The sequence below is a fragment of the Stenella coeruleoalba genome (genome assembly GCF_951394435.1).
Source record: "Stenella coeruleoalba genome assembly, chromosome: 19".
NCBI lineage: Eukaryota > Metazoa > Chordata > Mammalia > Artiodactyla > Delphinidae > Stenella > Stenella coeruleoalba.
In genome coordinates, this window is record NC_137165.1 from 4,948,208 (window position 1) to 4,966,971 (window position 18,764).

The following is an 18,764-nucleotide window of genomic DNA, read 5'->3' on the forward strand; positions in this document are numbered from 1 at the left end:
AAATCGGAGCAAGCCAAGCAGATATTCCTCTGGGAGCAGAAAGCTTTAGGGCATTTCACTCATCTACAGAGCTGCTTTCCTTTTATTTTTCCCTTTCTGGGAGACACAGCCTTCCCTTTATTTACAGAATTCATCTCATCTGCTACCTCCTAGGAGAAAAGACCACAGCCAGCCCTCTGTGTACTAGAACTGAGGACCAGTCCAGCTGGGCTGGCAACCCTTCAATTAATTATGCTGCTAATTGCCACACAGGCTGCCCATTCATTCAACATCATTCAACAAATATTTCCAGCTCTTGTTGATGACCTTGGAGTTTTTCCAGGGCTCTGTGGGGAAGACTGGTACTCGCTTCTTCAGTGATCCATTGCAGATGTCTCTATTTGTTTGTGATTTTCTTGGCTCTATTTTCCCTGTCAAACCAGTCTACTTTATAATTTTCCAAAATTCCTTAAAATTTCTGCAGATAAAACTGTCTCTGTTTTCCAGGACTGCTGAAGATTTAACCTCATTCTTATCCTTCTTTAGTCCTTTTCCTGGGATTTGAAGAGAAAATGGAGAGATATATACATGCTTAGTCTCCCATCTTGGTATAGAAGTTATGTTCCTAATATTTCTTAGTTTATTAGAGTTCTCAGAGTACATTCACAAGAAGTGTATGTTGGTTGCTATGTTTTCTGCATCCTTGCATTTCTGAGAATTTTTAAGCACCCTCTCACATAAACAACAGCTGGGTATAAAATTCTGGTCTCACAATCTTTCCATCTCAAAATCTGTAACAGTGTTTCCCCACCGTTGTCTGATACTTGGAGTCACCATCTGGTGACAAACTGTTTTTAGCTTCCATTTTAGTTGTTGATCTCCTTCTTTTTAGATACTTATTGTATTTTTTCTACAAAACATGACGTTTTAATATATATATCTATAATATAACTCAACGTGGTTCTCCTTTTTCTCCATCATGTCTCCTATCTCATATCTTTTATCAAGGCATGAGATGTAACACTTTGCCATTCATTAATCACCTCCCTTCCAGGTACTTCTTTATACTTTCTCTTAAATCTTTCCCCTTTCTTCCAAGGAATTTCTACTTTGCCAGTTGGAGCTCCTCTTCAATGAGAAATGGACTTTTCTAAATCCTCTGTCACTTCACCTTCATGCCATGTTTGAAACGCAGTTCTCCCCTTAGAACACCTTTCCCTGCTGTTTTTCCAAATACTTGGGTTGGGGGCAGGGAGGCAAACTTTACTTCACGTCATTTAAAGCCTCAATTTTCAACCACATCCTGGCAGCTACCATCTGCCTAGTCTCCTGGTTGTGACCCCCTCATTGCTGAAAAACAGGTGCAGAGCCTTCCCTAAGACTCCAGTTGCAGGGATCATGTGCATCCTTTTAGTGGAGGGCCTATGAGTGCTTGGTGTATAAGTGGTAAATGATGCTGTGGGAGAGGATAACATTGGTAAAGAGGGTGAGGGGGGGAGCAAGAAAAGAATGATACTGAGAATGAGTTTCTCTTCCATTCTGAATATCATTCTCTTTTACTCTCCACTCTCGTAAGCAGTGTCATCCTCTCCCATGGCACCATTTATCATTTATACGCCAAGCACTCCCAAGGCCCTACCTCCAGCCTAGATCCCTCTTCCCATTTCTAGATCTGATTGCCTCTTTAATATCTCATTGACACATCAACTCAGCAAGTTCAAAGTGGAACAAATAATACAACCTTTTACGAAAGTTCCCATCTCAGGACACCTGGCTGTCATCCTTGACTCCTTCTTCCTGATACCCACATGCAATTTATTTAAAGTTGATTCTACCTCTTAAAAACTTCTTGCATCTACCTACTTCTCTCCATTCGCATTGGCCACTCCCCTAGTTTAGATTCCCTTTCCCTCCTTAAATTTCCGTGATGGCCTCCACTATTCATCTGGCTCTTCTGCTGCTCATCCTTCACTTCATCACTAAAGAACCTGTTTTTTTTAAAAAAAAAAAAAAATTTATTTTTGGCTGTGTCGGGTCTTAGTTGAGGCATGGGGGATCTTTCATCGTGGTGCACGGGTTCTTCATTGTGGCACTCGGGTTTCTCTCTAGCTGTGGCATGCAGGTTTTCCCTCTCTAGTTACAGCATGCAGGTTCCAGGGCACGTGGGCTCTGTGGTTTGCAGCACGTGGGCTCTAGTTGAGGAGCGCAAGCTCAGTATTTGTGGCACACGTGTTTAGTTGCCCCGCAGCATGTGGGATTTTAGTTCCCTGACCAGGGATCAAACCCATGTCCCCTGCATTGCAAGGCGGATTCTTTACTACTGGACCACCAGGGAAGTCCCTAGAGAACCCTTTTGAAAATACACATGCAATCATTATTTACCGGAAGTCCTTAACTTTTTGTTACATCCTTAGTCCTAGCAAAAGGGTTAAAGTGAGTCATACATACAAGATCATTTGTAACACTGCCTCTGTTTTTCCGTCAGCCTCACTAATTCATCTTTTCTTTGATTTTCCAGGCTTACAGGAATTTTTTAGTTATTCGAATGTGCCATGCTCTCTTGCAGTTTCAAGACCTTAACCAGGCTGATTACGTTCCTGCTCCCCTACTAAGACCGTTTTTATTCAATCAGATAATGTCTACATATTCCTCAAGTCTGCTAAAATATCACTTCTTCTGGAAAGTCAACCCTGATCCCTTTAAGCCAGTTAAAGTTCACCTCTTGTAAGCGTGTCACCTCTGTCCCAGCACTTTCCATGCTTTACGCCACTGATTGTGATTTGCCTAAGTAGACTCAGCTCTATTGGAAGAGGGACCGTGCCCATTCTGTTTAATTTTTTTTCCTTGCTAAGAGCTAATATATAAATGTGCTCGATCATTTTCATCCAATGAGCGGCTTTATTAAATAAATCTTTCCTGGGATTTGCTAAACCTTTTAAATAAGATGGTAGCCCTTACTCATTTTAGCAACTTTCTCTTCCATCACTCTTTTGGTGACTTCTTCTCCCTAATCTGTTCTGTTGTATACTTTTGGAACTCATGATGCACAAAACATGTTTCTTTTATTTTCTTCATCCATTTAGTGTCAGTACGCTTTTCCTCTGAATTCTGAGAGACTTTCTTAAACCTCCTTCAACTGGAGCACTTCAGTGTTCCATGGCAGCGATCTTCATTTCACTTCTTTCATGAGGTTTTAACATTTAACCAGCTGGCTTTCTGTCTGTAAACAATCTGCCTGACTTCAGATCTGTACCTTTTCATGACTAACCTCCTCTAGGTCCACAGATGCCACTGCCTCTCGAAATTGGTCAGAATACCAATTAGAGATTTTCATCCACTTTATTCTATCTCATGTAAGAATTTCATTTCACCGGCTGGATTTTTCAGATTGTTTCTCTTCTTTGGCAGAATCGTGTGTGTGTGTGTGTGTGTGTGTGTGTGTGTGTGTATTTTTCCCTCTGTTTGCTCACATTTATAGAAGTGCGTCTACCTTACAGGGGTTTAGTTTGAACCACTTTAACTACAATAGTTTAACTCCTTCAGACTTAGGAAAAGGAAAAATGAAAAATCTAGGATTGCTTTGCTGAAATTGAGGTCCACTTTTCTGTAAGGAGTAGGAAACAGCCAGTGGCAACACGGCCTTCGGGCCTCAGGCTGTACTTCTGGGTTTGTTGTAGAACCAGAAATCAGCTGGATCGGTGCCTGCTTTCATGACTAGTACCATCCCTGCTACTGTAGGTCAAGAACAATGGTCACAGCTGGTTCCTCTGCCCCATATGGTTCTGGGTGCTTTGAGCTCATCAAAGGTAGAAACAAAGCTCATCTTTCCCTGATGCTAACCTGTCCAGGTGGATGAGCACGCATGACTCCCAGATACATGGGGTCCTTTCAGGGAGTCCTAGCATATTCTTCAGCCAGGCTGCAAGCAGTGAAGTCCACAAGCCAATAAATTCTCCTCTCCAATCTGTGCTGTAAAAAGCACCTTAAATTTCTGACATATTGATGGCAACCATCAGCATTTTCTAAGATTGGTGAAGATTTTTCTCTATTCGTTCTTAGTCACATAAATGGGAATGTAAAGACAGCCACCTTTACCCAAATGTTCATCTCAGAATCTCGTGTTAATGGCACTGATTTCATTTGTGGTGTGCCACAAGTTATGTAACCTATGCTGTGTATCAGCCATCCAAAGACACAATCAATTTTTTAAAAGTCTGAATGCCTAAGATACCTTTAAGCTCTGGCTCCCCCTGCTGGTTCTGCAAAGAGCACTAAGACCCGCTGGTACTTGGCTGAATCTCTCCCCTGTTGCACTGATGAGGCCTTGAGTAAAGCTGAGAAGTTCACAGCTGGAGCTAGACACCTCTCTAAGAGCTGGTTAATTTAAATTCCTAAGAAGATTTTAGCATTTCTTAGGAGACTGCCAGCAGGAATTTGAGTACCACTTCAGGGAAACTCTTCAGGTCTGAGCCCAAGGATGTGATGAAGGTCTTGGCTTGGTCTGGACTCTTCAAAGAGTCAATAGGGAAACATAGCCCTGTCCTCCAGGAGGGCATAACACATGTGTTTCCATAACACATGAAAAAGAGAGTATATCCTTCTCGCCTGTAACTATGCTGCCTCAGATTGCTGGGAAACGGCTTCTGCGAGTTTAGAAGAAAGGCTTCTTTGTGATTGAAAACACACACATGCATGCACAATTTCTAATTTTTCTTAACAAGATAAAGATGGGATAATTTAATACTCTTAGTGAACTCTTATTAATTCCATCTTCCCCTCATTATCTATAATGGTTATAAAAACTACAGTCTGACTGGTGTTTTATGATTGGATCAAATTCAGAATTATGAAATTTAATCAATCACAAGGGTTTCTGCTATTCGTGACTCTAAAAAACTTGATGAAAAATATGAGAATCAATTTGTTTTTTCCTTTCAGCTTATGGTGCTCTCAACATGCATGTGTCTTGTGTTTCGAAGACTGACCTTTTCTTTCCTCATTACCTCGGGCTATGATTCAACTAGTAATAATAATTATGTGTGTACAAGTGAGTGTGTCTGTGTGTGTGTGTGTGTGTGTGTGTATATCTTTTGAAATAGTCATTTCTATGTATGCATATGAAAGTGTTTCTATTTGAAATTACTGTCAAAATATTAAAAAGACATTTTGGGATTATTAATGAACTAAAATAATGCGTTCCTTGTGCTAAATAGAGATGGACTTTGCTTAATAAAATCACTTTGTTAAGGATAACATGCTTAGAGGTTTCCATTGTGTGAACTGGCATAGTTATGATTTTTCATGCAGTAACTCCCTGAGTCTCTGATTCTCTTCTTATTCTACTTGAGATTCAATCTGCAGCCTCTGCCATCTTCAGGGCTTGCTTATGTGGGTTTCCTAAAGACAGTATTGATATATTTCTGCATGATTTGAAAATATTTGACATTTAAATAAAAAGATGTATTGCTTTAAAAAAAACCCTTGGTTACAATTAAGTTATGTTAGAAAACTTAAGCTGCAGAGAGGTGATATTTGTCCCTGATTCTTTCTTTAGACTCACGAAGGACAGAGGAGGCTGCAGGAGGGGTCACCCAAGGCACCGTATTTCCTACTGTCTTCAGAACTTTGTGTATAAGTAGTCAGAGGAGCTAGCAGGGATGTTACCAGCGGACCTACTGTTTTTTTCTACACGTCAGGAAATAGTGCCCTAAGTCAGAGCACCAAATCTCCCCTCCCTAGAGACTGGGAACTAGAGGACCACCGACTAAAGCTGGCCCAATCAGTAAATCCTGGACTTTCATGGGTGTGACCAGAGAGAGAAGACCAGAAAGGGATGATCTGTCTTATGCTGCACTGAACCTGAGAGGCAACCACCTGGTCACCACCTGGAACCTGAGAACAGGACAACAGGGAGCATGGAGATGAGACGAAACCAGTTATATCACCTGAGGCGCCAGACCCATCTAAGCCTAAAACCTTCAGCTTCTCAGGTACATGAAAAAACACCATCGTTTTTATTCTTTTTAAAGTTCCTTGGGTTTTCTATCATTTGCCACGGGAAGAGTTCCAACTGCTAAAAAAAAGTGCTAAGTTTGAATTTTAAAACTAAAGAATCACAACACGTCGGGGTGAGACCTGCACAGGCCCCACAGCCTGGTGGCGTGAGGAACCAGGGAGAAGGTGGCTGGACACGGAGGTTCCCTTCACTTTCTTTGCCACCTGCTTCAACAGGCAGAACGTGGCCCAGATGCGAGCTGAGTGCTTCCATGCACCTTCCAGCTCAGATCACACGACTTGTGGATCTAGAAGCTCCTCCTACTGGCTATCTGGTTTGGTTTGGGCTTTTTGTAGAACTAGAATTATCAGTAGAGAATTATTTAGCTCTGCATTTTTCAAACTTGGCTTAATGTAGAAGGACATCCAGGAATCCCCCTTGGGAAGGATTTGAACGGGGCTGGGGTCTTGGACCGCCACACACACACACGCACACGCGCACACGCACACACTCAGTTTCCTTTCTAGGCTTCCTGTACCTCCTTGTCCCTCTATTCCCAGACACTGAGTCTCGGCTGACAGCCCGGGGAAACCACAGACCCTGAGAGGAATTCCTTCATCTTGACCAAGCACCATCTCCTTCTGACGAGAAACCACCTCCAGAAACCTTGAGGAAATGCCCTCAAGTATTCAACTAAGGCAGGCTGAGCACTACCGTGAGGTCATCTGATTATTGTACAATTTTTTAAACTTTTATTAATATTCAATTTCTGCAAGCAACACATGAATACATTCTAACAGGATAATATTTAACAAATAGTCCAACAGTCTAAAAATATACTTCCTCTTAAGTCTTCTGCCTCCTCCATGGAGGAAACTACTGTTAATACAGTGGGAGGGGGCTTCCCTGGTGTGGCGCAGTGGGGAAGAATCCGCCTGCCAATGCAGGGGACACGGGTTTGAGCCTTGGTCTGGGAAGATCCCACATGCTACAGAGCAACGAAGCCCACGTGCCACAACTACTGAGCCTGTGCTCTAGAGCCCACATGCCACAACTACTGAGCCCAGGTACCAGAACTACTGAGCCCGCGTGCCACAACGACCGAGCCCATGTGCCACAACAATGAAGCCCGTGCACCTAGAGCCCAAGCTCCGCAACAAAAGAAGCCACCGCAAGTAGAGAAAGCCCGCGCACAACAAGAAAGACCCAATGCAGCCAAAAATAAATAAAATAAAAAATAAAGAATTTTTAAAAATACAGTGGAAGTTTCAGGCTCCTTCATAGGCGTATTTAAAAATCTAGAGTACTCCTTTGTGGGGCATCAATACAAAAATGGTCAAAATAAAAAGTACCTTGAATATGTTTATTATCCTGATCTTAGTAATCATTCCACAATGAATATGTATACCAAAGCATCACATTGTACACTTTAAATATATACAATTAGATTTGTCAATTATTCCTCAATAAAGTTAAAAAATTTAAAAAGGACCTTGAGCATATCAGTGAGCTTTTCCTGTTTAAAACTCCATGTTCTGTATCTTATTATCATTATACTCTCTCTGTTTTAGGGCTGTTTATTGGTAAAGCACTTGTATAAGACTTGTCTCTGTATTTGCTCTGAGACTAGTTTAGACTTGTATTTCCCAGCCATTTTAATTTCTGCCTTCCTTTGGAAATATAAGACACTGAGTTCTTTTTTAGTGTTATTTGAGATTTCAAAATAATTGCTACAAATGAAAACAAATAAGCAATTGCAGCATGAAATACACCGTTCAGACTACACTCCCCACACCCCCCTACACTGCTCTTCCCCGGCCCCTGCTTGTTGGACATAGCAGACAGCTCTCCCTCCACGTAGGGATGCCGCTTTTACCCAGCAGCGAGACATGCCTGCGGAATATTCTAGTCTCTGGCTCAGAGGTGACTAGACATTTATATTCCACATACACTGATAATCACACAGCTGCATTTTAGAGTACTGGAGCACACATAACAGGACCACTAATAAAATACAGACTGATAAACTCATCAGGAAGGCTAGAGTGGGCCATTCCTGAGAATTAATGGGAAAATCCTACAAGATTCCCCATGGTTACTCAGAGCAGTAAGGGAGCTGGGATGGTGTGATTTTCTTTTTGTACACGTTGCTATTTTGAGTTGAGTTCTCTGGTGTGCCATGTGGGAAAGAGTTGAAGTCACCAATCACCTTGACTTTTGAACGGCTTGCCCGGAAATGTTTCTTTTCCCCCAACTCTTTAGAGTTTGACACAAACTAAGAATGGCAAACACTACAGATGAGGTGATGGACATGCTGTAAGGAGCTGGGCCTGTTATCTGAAGATTAACCAAAGAGGCCCTGAAATGGGGCTGGGATGTTTCAAGAAGAACCACCCACGAGGTTTCTGGGTCAGCTTATTGGGTCAGGCTGGTTCTACTGTGAGCTCTGCTTTGTCAGGGACTCTGCAAGACCATTTCTCATCGTTGACAGAACATGGGCAAGAGGGGAAGAAAACATACGACATGATGCTAAGAAAAGCAAGGTGATCTAATTTATTTTAGATGGGGTTCTTGTTTATTGGGGGAAAATGACTCATGAGCTAACTGAGGAAAGGTTTGCATGGATTTCTCCCAGCCTCCATTTCTATAATTACCCACTAAGTATAACGCTGATCTCTCTCCAATACAAGTCAGCCGCCGGATGGGTTAGTAAGAGCCTCTGCAGACACACTCACTAAATTTCAGGCATTTCCCTTGTCCACCAGACCCTGCCTCTGAGAACAGGTCCAGGTCCCAAGAATTCATGCCCCATCACCCAGCTACAACCGTGCACCTCCATGAGGTCTGCAGGAGAGCCCAAGCCTCTCCGGGGTGCCCACAACCTTATTTTTCACTGGGATCTGGACCTCTTTGCATTAATGACACCCTCATTAATAATTTAATCAAATGAATTCCTCCTGCTCTGATTTCACAGTCATCCAGCAAGCATATGACTATAATATGACATTCTATGAAGATGTTGTTCTAGCATAATATAAACAGTTGGCAATTAATACTTGGTAATTAATAAGCTGGCATTCTGGCTCTTGTGAACTTCTGAGCACGACCCCAAGCCCAGGGATTGGGCCGGGATTCTGACCACGAAGTTTCCATGCCTAAAAACCAATAATCCTCTCTTCCACGGCAGTAATGCTACCAGATGTGATGTCCTGCTAAATTGGACAAGTGGATGTCCCAGTGAGATCTTGCAACTACAATGGACTCACGTAGGGGAAAACAGATCTGCTGTTGTGGGCTAAAAATGTGTATAAGGAAATACTGGGGAATTACAGCAGGCAGGTTGAGACCCTAAATGGCAGGCTCATGTCTTTGGCTTCACCAGAAAGTCATCAAAGACTTTTGAATGTTTAGTAAATGTGGGTGAAGGTAAGAAGGGTGAGAACAGAGAAGTGGATGTTTTGTTGTACTATTAATTTAGGTCTATTCCCATACATAATTTAACCTAATCCTATAGACATTGTGAAGCGGAAATGTCCTTCCCCACTTTATGGATAAGTGAACCAAAGCTGAGTGAGCTGTGACTTGGCTGAGGTCGCTCAAATAGTTGAACATGACATAGAGGCAGATACTGTGATTTCAATGCAGTGTTTATTCCCTGATTATTTAAATAGCCCTGTATTAGTGTTAGGACACAACTATCCTAGTCAAGCCACCATAATAGGGTTATATTTGCCCGCTAGACCCTGAAATAATACAAACAATACCTCTTTCCCCGCTGGAGTGAAAGGGTCTATAAATAGTTTCCTATTCTATAAAGCTGAACATGAACTTAGGCCCAAGAATCCTATGAACTGCACGTCCAAGCAGCCTACATGACTGTCCTATGCCAGCATGTTCCCTGCTAGGGTGGGCCCTTGTCCTGGTTCTTTACTGGCCGAGCTTATATAAGTTTATTATATATCCTGGCACTGGCCTGGCCCCTCCATCTGCCCATCTAATCAAAGGATACCATGTTATGTTACTTTGATTTTGCCAAGAGCAGGACTAGAAAAAAATGTATTTTCACTACAACCAATTGACTTAATGATTGATGTCAACGTTACTCCACAAACTCACTAAAAACAGCCATCATTTTTGTTGTTTGATAATCAAAATGAATACATAAATAAAATATAATGTGAACACAAAAATGGTTTTATTGTCATCGGATAATAATTATCCAAAATGAGAGAGTTTGGTGGATGTTGGTAAAGAAAAATGAGGGGCTTGCTTTGTATTTATAACAATGAATGGGGATTTACGTGTTTTGGTCTTCAAGAACTTCATGATTCTAAGTGGAGACATAAAATGTAGATCTAGGATGATTAATGGTGTTATGCAATCTCACCTGAAAATCCTAGAGATTACAATTCTTTAAAAAAAAAAGAAAACTTAACTGATGATCAGAGAACAAGCTCATGTCACCAAGTGTGAAATTAGAGAAGACCTCTAAAGGCTGGGGATTTGCAAAGACCTCCCCATTATAATGGCTTAAACAACTGGGTGGTGGAGAAGGACTCTGAATCAATGGCACTCCTCACTCTTTTTACAAAAGCTTGAAAGAAAAGGTGCTCTATAAGGTACATACAAAGGTGGACAGGAGATTAATATTTTATGTGAATTTTAGACAAATGTACTTCTGCAGCCTGCTCTCCAGATAGGACATATCAGCCAGTTTTCTAAGATACTGGTTCCACTGAATTCCCTTGAATTGATGCTCAGTTCTGCATTATACTATAAACTGCCTGACAGAGACCACTCTATATTCTCCTGATTGGTATTTCTTACAGGGGTGGGGGATGGTAACAAAGAGGGGTAAGCTTATATGCTAAACACTGTACAGATGTTATTTATTTTCAGCCTCCCAATAACCAGGCCATGTTTCTGTTTAATAGAAAATGAAAAGAAAGCTCAGAAACACCCAAGAAACTTGCACAGAATCACACAAAGTGTATGTGTCTGGGACCTAGAGTTGCATCCAACTCTGTTTGACTCTGAAAACCACGTTCTTTCCTTGATGTGACATGTTCATATGTTCTGCCCCACCCCTCATGGGTAGAAACCCCTCAGTCAAGCTCATTAGAACAATTCATGAATGACTCTTTTCAAGGGAGATACCAGCAACCTTTGACCACGGAAGGCGCTGCTGCGATGGACTAAGGCGTTATGTCTCCTGACGGTGACTCTAAAGGGAAAATAGGATTTGGTCTGTCCTTAGCATGCACAAACATAGACTCCCACCTTCAACACACAGGCACCCCTCCACCTCCAGACCACGTTCATTACTTTGTTCCTCTGCATCTGTTTGAGTGATTTTTGACCCCTGACAGTGACTCGGTGGATTTTATTCCTACATCCCTGAAACTCTCAAGAAGGCACAGATCTGTTTGCTCGGGGCTGACCTGTGCCTGGGGTGAGAGGCTGGCATGAGATAGATGCACCTTGAGGTGGAGATTCTGCAGCCTTGAACTACGCCACGCCTTTGAGTGCCTGGCTGAGCTGCCGAGTCCTGCTTTCTTGCATCTGGAAGCCAGTCATCTGTACCCACTCCCAGGTTTAGGGCAGCCTGTGCCTCCATTGTGTCAATGACTTTAATGAGTGCTCTGATCTTGCTGGTTCCCGAAGCTCATGCAAAGCACATAAATCTAATCACACAGGAGATCTGAGTTACTGTACACTGGCGAGCTAAGTTTTACATATGGATCTAAAAAACAACAACAACAAGCCCTAAATCAGAAAATCCCCTTGCTCTTGTGCATTTGCCAAATGAACACATTGCCACCAAAAGAGGAATCTCTTCATTTCCTACAAAAGACCAAGGAAATGGTTTGTGTTGGTCATTTCCCTTGCCGAGTGCCGTACTGGGATATGGATGGGAAGAGACTGGAAAACGTAGTCATCAGTGACTGTGTGTTGCCATGGGAAGAAGAAGTCCCACTAGATAAGAGTGTATATATAGCATGGGCGGGGGGGCTGGCTGAGTTCTCTTAAGTTCCTGTCCTTCCTATTTTCAGAATTTGCCTGGGCTAAACGAACACAGATGACAGTGCAGAATCAATAGGGATTTTTTTCCCCAAGTCCGTCAAAGCTGTGGGATCTTTCACATCATCACCATTTTATTATTCCTGTATTGAATCGTTCCATGAGGACCTTATTCATCTCCTACTTTTTTCTGTCCTGGGGCAAAGACAAAAGCTCTCTTGGGCTGTGAAGACACTGCTGCTTTCTTCCCAGTCTGCTCTCTCCTGCAGTAATCAACGTTTATGGCTGCAGTTACAGTAAAAATAGCAAAAGTCAATATTGTGCTCCGTATCTGTCAGATAATAAAGCTGGCTAGAGGCATGGCTACATGACATCTGCATGCAACACACAGGGACTGGTCCCCCCTATCCTTCCAGACAGTTTGTCTAAAGATGGCGTCATATTTGCACAGCTGAGATTCCCAAATCCCCCATGTGTGTCCTAAGGGAAGCTCAAGATTTTTGTTTGGTTTTTGATCCTGTTGATTCTGGCCTTTGGACTGGGAAAGTTGTTAAAAAGAAGAAGAAGGATGAAAAAAGAGATATGAAAATAAGAAAATGAAATGAGACAGAATAACTACTCAGAAAATCTATCTAACAGTCCTCTTTGAACTATTGTTTTTTACACCCTGCCTACCTCTAAGAAGAATAGTAAGAGACAAAGAAATGACGGAAGAATTAAAAAGAAGGACCCTAAGACAAGATGGAAAATGAGAACTGATTTCGAAGGTTTGGATTTTAGATGAAGACCTGGGTTTCAGTTTTGGCTCTGTGATCTGGGGCAAGTAGCTTAATGTAAATTAGTCTCAGATGTCTTAAAAACGGGAATATTAATAGAATCCAATTTGTATAGCTGCATTGAACAGATTAAGTGAGATAAGGTGAGGAAAGCATTTAGCACAGCAGGCGGTAACAATACCAGTGATTGTAATTATCAAAGCAAAGTGATTTTTAAGGGAACCAGTTTACTTTTCCTTCAAATAAGTCATTAAATGACTAACACAAGTCACCAAAAAAAAAGCAAGTGTGGAAAGTCAAAACTCAATTTTTATAACTCATTTTTTTTTCTTTAAGCTTTTTATTTTTTTTTTTTTGCGGTACGCAGGCCTCTCACTGTTGTGGCCTCTCCCGCTGCGGAGCACAGGCTCCGGACGGGCAGACCCAGCGGCCATGGCTCACGGGCCCAGTCGCTCCGCGGCATGTGGGATCTTCCCGGACCGGGGCACGAACCCGTGTCCCCTGCATCGGCAGGCGGACTCCCAACCACTGCGCCACCAGGGAAGCCCCTATAACTCATTTTTATGTTGCATTTCTTTACTACTACTATTATTAATCTGCTATGGCTTAATTCTTATGCATTTCCATCTTGTTCAATATTTCCAAGTCAGAATAATAGTCCTAGTCCGGGGGCACCATTGTTATAGTTGTTCTTCAGTTTGATCACTCAGGAATCCTGTAGCATTTCACAGCCACTGTGCACTGTCCCCCCCATACAGGCTGTGTTCCCTTCTTCCCTTTACTGCACTTGATTGCATGCAACAAGCTCATCTGTCTCTAAAAGTGACACATTTTGTAATACGTGAAATAATTTTAGGTGAATGAACTTCCATATTTCTAAAAGTCATTCATTTTAATATGTATTACAGAAAATGTAATAGCAGACCAAACCCATGATTTCCTAGATATTATCCTTTAGGTTGAAGATAAAGCAATGTACGGCTGAAAAATTTACAATGTATAAAAGATTAAATAAAACATTGATTAGGCTGTGGGTGCCTGCTCCTATTTCCCAGCTCCTTGCAGTGCAGTGGGGTCACGTGTCACTGCTAAGCAGAAGCCTTCAGGAGCCTGCATGTACTTCCCAAGTTATCTCTTACAGCCACAGTGACTGATGAGGCTGCGTGGTCCAGATGATGCAGGTGTACGATGCCGAGCCTCCATCAGCCTGGGTCCCTGAGTGACTGTGGAGCAAAATGCCTATCGACCCATGACCAACGGGTAGTATGAGTGGGACCACTTCTTTTGTGATAGTCTTCTGTTTCCAACAAATATTAATTTAATTTTCATTTAATATTTTCTAGTATCTTGTTCTGAGTTATTTTCTTCCAATTATTCAATGCCTCCCCTTTCCCCTTCTATTTTATAGTCATTTCTTTCCATTTGATTATATATATATATATATATATTACTATATTAAAATGTAGGCTCATTGTTTAAAAAATACTTATCAGCACTAATTCTATGCCTTCTATGCCAGGGTCTCTGCTAGCCATGTAAATATAGTGATAGGTAAGACAAATTTGGTCAACATCTTTACAAAACTGAAAACGATGCTTGGACAACCACTGGTTTCTTTAGACACCCTTCTTTCTGTTTTCCTTCTCATCAGAATTATTGTCATTTGTGTAGCCAGAACGTTGAAGGGTCCCTCATCCCTTATAAGCTATGATCCATTCAAATGCCACTAGCTATAGAATAATGATTACCCGTTCTCTGAAAATCCATCCAAGTCTCATTCTAAGTACTGCTGTCATCTTTTAAATATACCTATGTGCTCCCAGCTGAGAAATCATTCTACTCAAGCAGAAGGTGGATGTGCTTGGCTCAGGTGAAGAAAGACTAAGAAAAGGATCCCTGAGTGAACATCACTGTCCATGAACATAAAGGGCTTCTCAGGATTTGCTTCCTTCTCAGACTGAAGCATGTTGTGTGAAATAACTTACATGATGATTTTCCCAGCTGGTAGCCTTTTGGAAAGGAAAGCCCTGTTACGCTACTTCTTTCTGAACTAACATATTTCAAGAGATTCACTGTATTACTATAATGACTTTTAGAATTTTTATTGCAAATGTTCACTGTGGCAGTATTTGAAAAATATAAATAGAAAAAGAGAGTAATCAATACTGTGTGGTACTGGCATAAAGCCTGACCTAGAGATCAATGGAGTAGAATTGACAGTCCAGAAATAAACTCATGCATTTATGGTCACTTGGTTTTAACAATGGCCTTAAGGTAATTCAACGAGGAGAGAACAGACTTTACAATAAGAGAATGAAGCTGAACCCCTGCTTCATGCTATATGCAAAAATTAACTAAAAATAGATCAAAGACTTAGCGGTAAGAGCTAAAATCGTAAAAACTCTTGTAAGAAAACAGGTGAAAGTTTTGGATTAAGCAATGTTTTCATAGATATTGTTGTCAAATCCAAGTTCATGTGCCCAACACACAGTGAGCCCAGACAAACCGAAACATCAGAGTTTGGAGCAGAGAAAGGTTTATCAGTCAAGGAGGTGCCCACCGGGAAGATGGGAGACATATACTCATCTCAAATCCATCTTTCTTTCTTTTCATAGGAACACAGCTGAAAATTTACCAATTTTATAAAATATACCGTAGGGGACTACCAGATAGAACAGACCTCTGATCACCCATACTTAATTATTCACAGCCCATGCTGTCAAATACCTAGAAAACAAACCAATGCAATGCAAAATCATCTCCCAGGGTCACAGTGCCCTAGTCCCCAAAAGGGAAATTTCCAAACAATGCCCCATCACAGACAAAGCCAAATGACCAAGCTTGAGTCCAAAAGGGAAAACCCCAACCAATGGTCTGCCATAGGCAAAGCCAGTGCAATAGGGAAGAATACCCTGGTGTCACATATGAGCTCTGTTACTTACCAGAGAGGTCTCAACTTGCCAATGCAAGTGCATTGTTTCCTTTACCACAAAAGTCAAAAGCACCGTGGGTCAATGCCAGGTCTTTCGAGCATTAGCTGCCTACACTCCTTCCTTGGCGCCAGCAATAAACACTGCACTTTCCTTCACCACAACCCACTGTCAGTACATTGCCTTTACTGTGCACGGGAGAGCAGACCCCAGTTTGGTTCGGTAACAATATCACATCAAAGGCATCACGTCAAAAGCACAAACAACCAAATCATAAAAAATAAAAAAAGACAAATTGAACCTCACGGGGACCCACTCAGAGTATAAAAATTATTTGTAAGTGAAAGCATTTGAGCTAAGAAGACGCAGAAAGAAATTTGATCTGAACTTACCTTATCTGACTGAAGCAGAGCCTCCAGAAAATTCAGCTGCCATTTGCCCGACTCTTAGGGCATTTCCTGTGAGTTCAGCTGAGATGCAGACAGACTACCCCATTCCATTAGCACTTAAAAGTCCAATAGAACCTTTCATACCTTCCCACTGAAGTCCTAAAAGCAAATACAAGAACAAACAAACAAACAAACCTTTGTTAACTTCTGCATACAACACTTTTACCTCTGGCTATTGAGGGAGTTACTCTCCACAGAGAGCATAAAAAAAACCTTGATTTTCCTCCTGCTAATCTATTGTTAGCTAATTTGCATACCCCAGACCACTGGGCCCAAGTTGTAAGAGGAAAAGTTTTCCTCCCAACAATTTCATCCAAAATAAAAACTTTCGTGCTTCAGAGGACACTATCAAGAAAGTGAAAAAACAACCCAAATAATAGGACAAAATATTTGCAAATAATGTATCTAATAAGGGTCTCATATCCAGAATGTATAAAGAACTCTTACAATAAAAAGACAAATAACAGGGGGCTTCCCTGGTGGTGCAGTGGTTGAGAGTCTGCCTGCTGATGCAGGGGACACGGGTTCGTGCCCCGGTCTGGGAAGATCCCACATGCCACGGAGCGGCTGGGCCCGTGAGCCATGACCGCTGAGCCTGCGCGTCCGGAGCCTATGCTCCGCAACGGGAGAGGCCACAACAGTGAGAGGCCTGCGTACCGCAAAAAAAAAAAAAAAAAAAAAGACAAATAACCCAATTAAAAATGAGCAAAGTATTTAAATAAATATTTCTCCAAAGAAGACAGGCAATGGCCAATGAGCCAAGGGAAAAGGTGTTTAACATTATTAATCGTTAGGAAAATGCATATCAAAACCACAATGAGAATGGAGTATTATTCAGCCATAAAAAGAAACAAAATTGAGTTATTTGTAGTGAGATGGATGGACCTAGAGTCTCTCATACAGAATGAAGTAAGTCAGAAAGAGAAAAACAAATACCGTATGCTAACAAATATATATGCAATCTAAAAGAAAATGTTTCTGATGAACCTAGGGGCAGGACAGGAATAAAGACGCAGACACAGAGAATTGACTTGAGGACACAGGGAGGGGGAAGGGGAAGCTGGGACAAAGAGAGAGTAGCATTGAGAGTAGTAAAATAGGTAGTGAGAAGCAGCTGCATAGCACAGGGAGATCAGCTCCCTGCTTTGTGACCACCTGGAGAGGTGGGATAGGGAGGGTGGGAGGGAGCCGCAAAAGGGAGGGGATATGGGGATATATGTGTACGTACAGCTGATTCACTTTGTTATACAGCAGAAACTAACACAACATTGTAAAGCAATTATACTCCAATAAAGATGCTAAAAACAAACAAACAAAAAAAACACAATGAGAAAAAGGATGCTGTTTCTTAGATTGGTCTCTGATGTCCTGCAAATTAAACTGACAAAAGACAGATTGGCAAGGGAAAGGACACTTTTATTCACATGTGTATAAACGCAGGAATTCACAGAAAAATGTGACTCAAAAGGGCAGTTAGAACTGGGGGCTTGTATACCATCGCAGTAGGTTAGGAAGAGGGTAAGAAGGGCACTTCTGAGAAAACAAATGACTTACTGGGAAAATAAAGGAGCCCTTAGGAGAATAGGTGGGAGACATGTTAGTTTTGTAACAGTGTCTGTTTGGGTGTGATACTGACTTCTTCTCTCAGAGAAGAGAAAATCAGACTTGCTCCCAAAAAAGGGGATTTATGACAACTGAGTTCTTCTGGGGGGTCTCTGCTCTCAGGCAGATAAGGGATTTCAGGAACTCAAACGCCTTCAGTTCAAAATAATCGTGCCACAGTGGCTTATTCTGGATCCTTTCAATGCAATTTCCTCAACAGTCACATAGCTAGTTAGGAAGCAAAACAAAGAACTAGAATCCACGCCTTCTGGCTCTAGTTACAAACTGAACTCTCTCTTTGATAAGCTAAAATTATCATCTTATTTCTAAAGCCATTGAACAGTTTCCCCCAAAGACAGACAAACCTTGGTTTTGTGTTTTATAGGAAAAAAAAAATCATTGCACAAGCGTGAATGTAACGGCTCTTTGGATCTTGCAACTGTTTCTGAATGTCAAATATTTCACTCTGTAACCTGCCAGGCATTTATCTTATTATGGTCATCTTCTGCCTTCTGATTTTTTTCTTTTGGAAACATATTTGAAGAACAAAAAAGAGAGAGAAATATGTACCTTTCCATCCACCGCAGACCAGCCCTAGGTGTTTGCTGGCAGCCCTCACAGTTCGATTGACAACCCCAGCTGTTGATAGGCTGCAGGAAAGACAAGAGAGAGAGAATGCAATTCATCAGGACCCTGGGCAAATGGGCATGTCTTAATGTTACCATTTTCCTTATGGTCATAATAACCCCCTGCATAGTACACCTGGAATAATTTAACTAAGTCTGACCGATTAGTTGAGAAATTATTGGGAAAGTATGCACTCTCTCTTCTTCTGCCAGGACCTGGTGGATTCAACAGTGAGCAAGCCAGAACCCACTCTCCAAGGCTGGTGATGTGCTGACATATTTCTGAAAGGGATTCGCTTTCCTCTCAATTGTGCCCTTTACTGTCTCTGACCATGCTGTATGCAGCAGACACGAAGGTTAGGAATTGGCTGCAAAGAGGTCTATGT

The 18,764-nt window shown here is 41.7% G+C and overlaps 1 long non-coding RNA gene across 1 annotated transcript in view; it reads right to left on the reverse strand.

Moving 5' to 3' along the window:
* The window catches only part of LOC307177101, a 191,837-nt gene extending 173,433 nt beyond the window's left edge, over positions 1–18,404 (reverse strand). The window contains exons 1-2 of the long non-coding RNA XR_013824974.1: positions 18,323–18,404; positions 16,094–16,249 (exon numbers count right to left, since the gene is read on the reverse strand). This is a non-coding gene — a long non-coding RNA (uncharacterized lncRNA). The remainder of the gene's footprint in view (positions 1–16,093; positions 16,250–18,322) is intronic.
* Between the last annotated feature and the right edge of the window lie 360 nt (positions 18,405–18,764).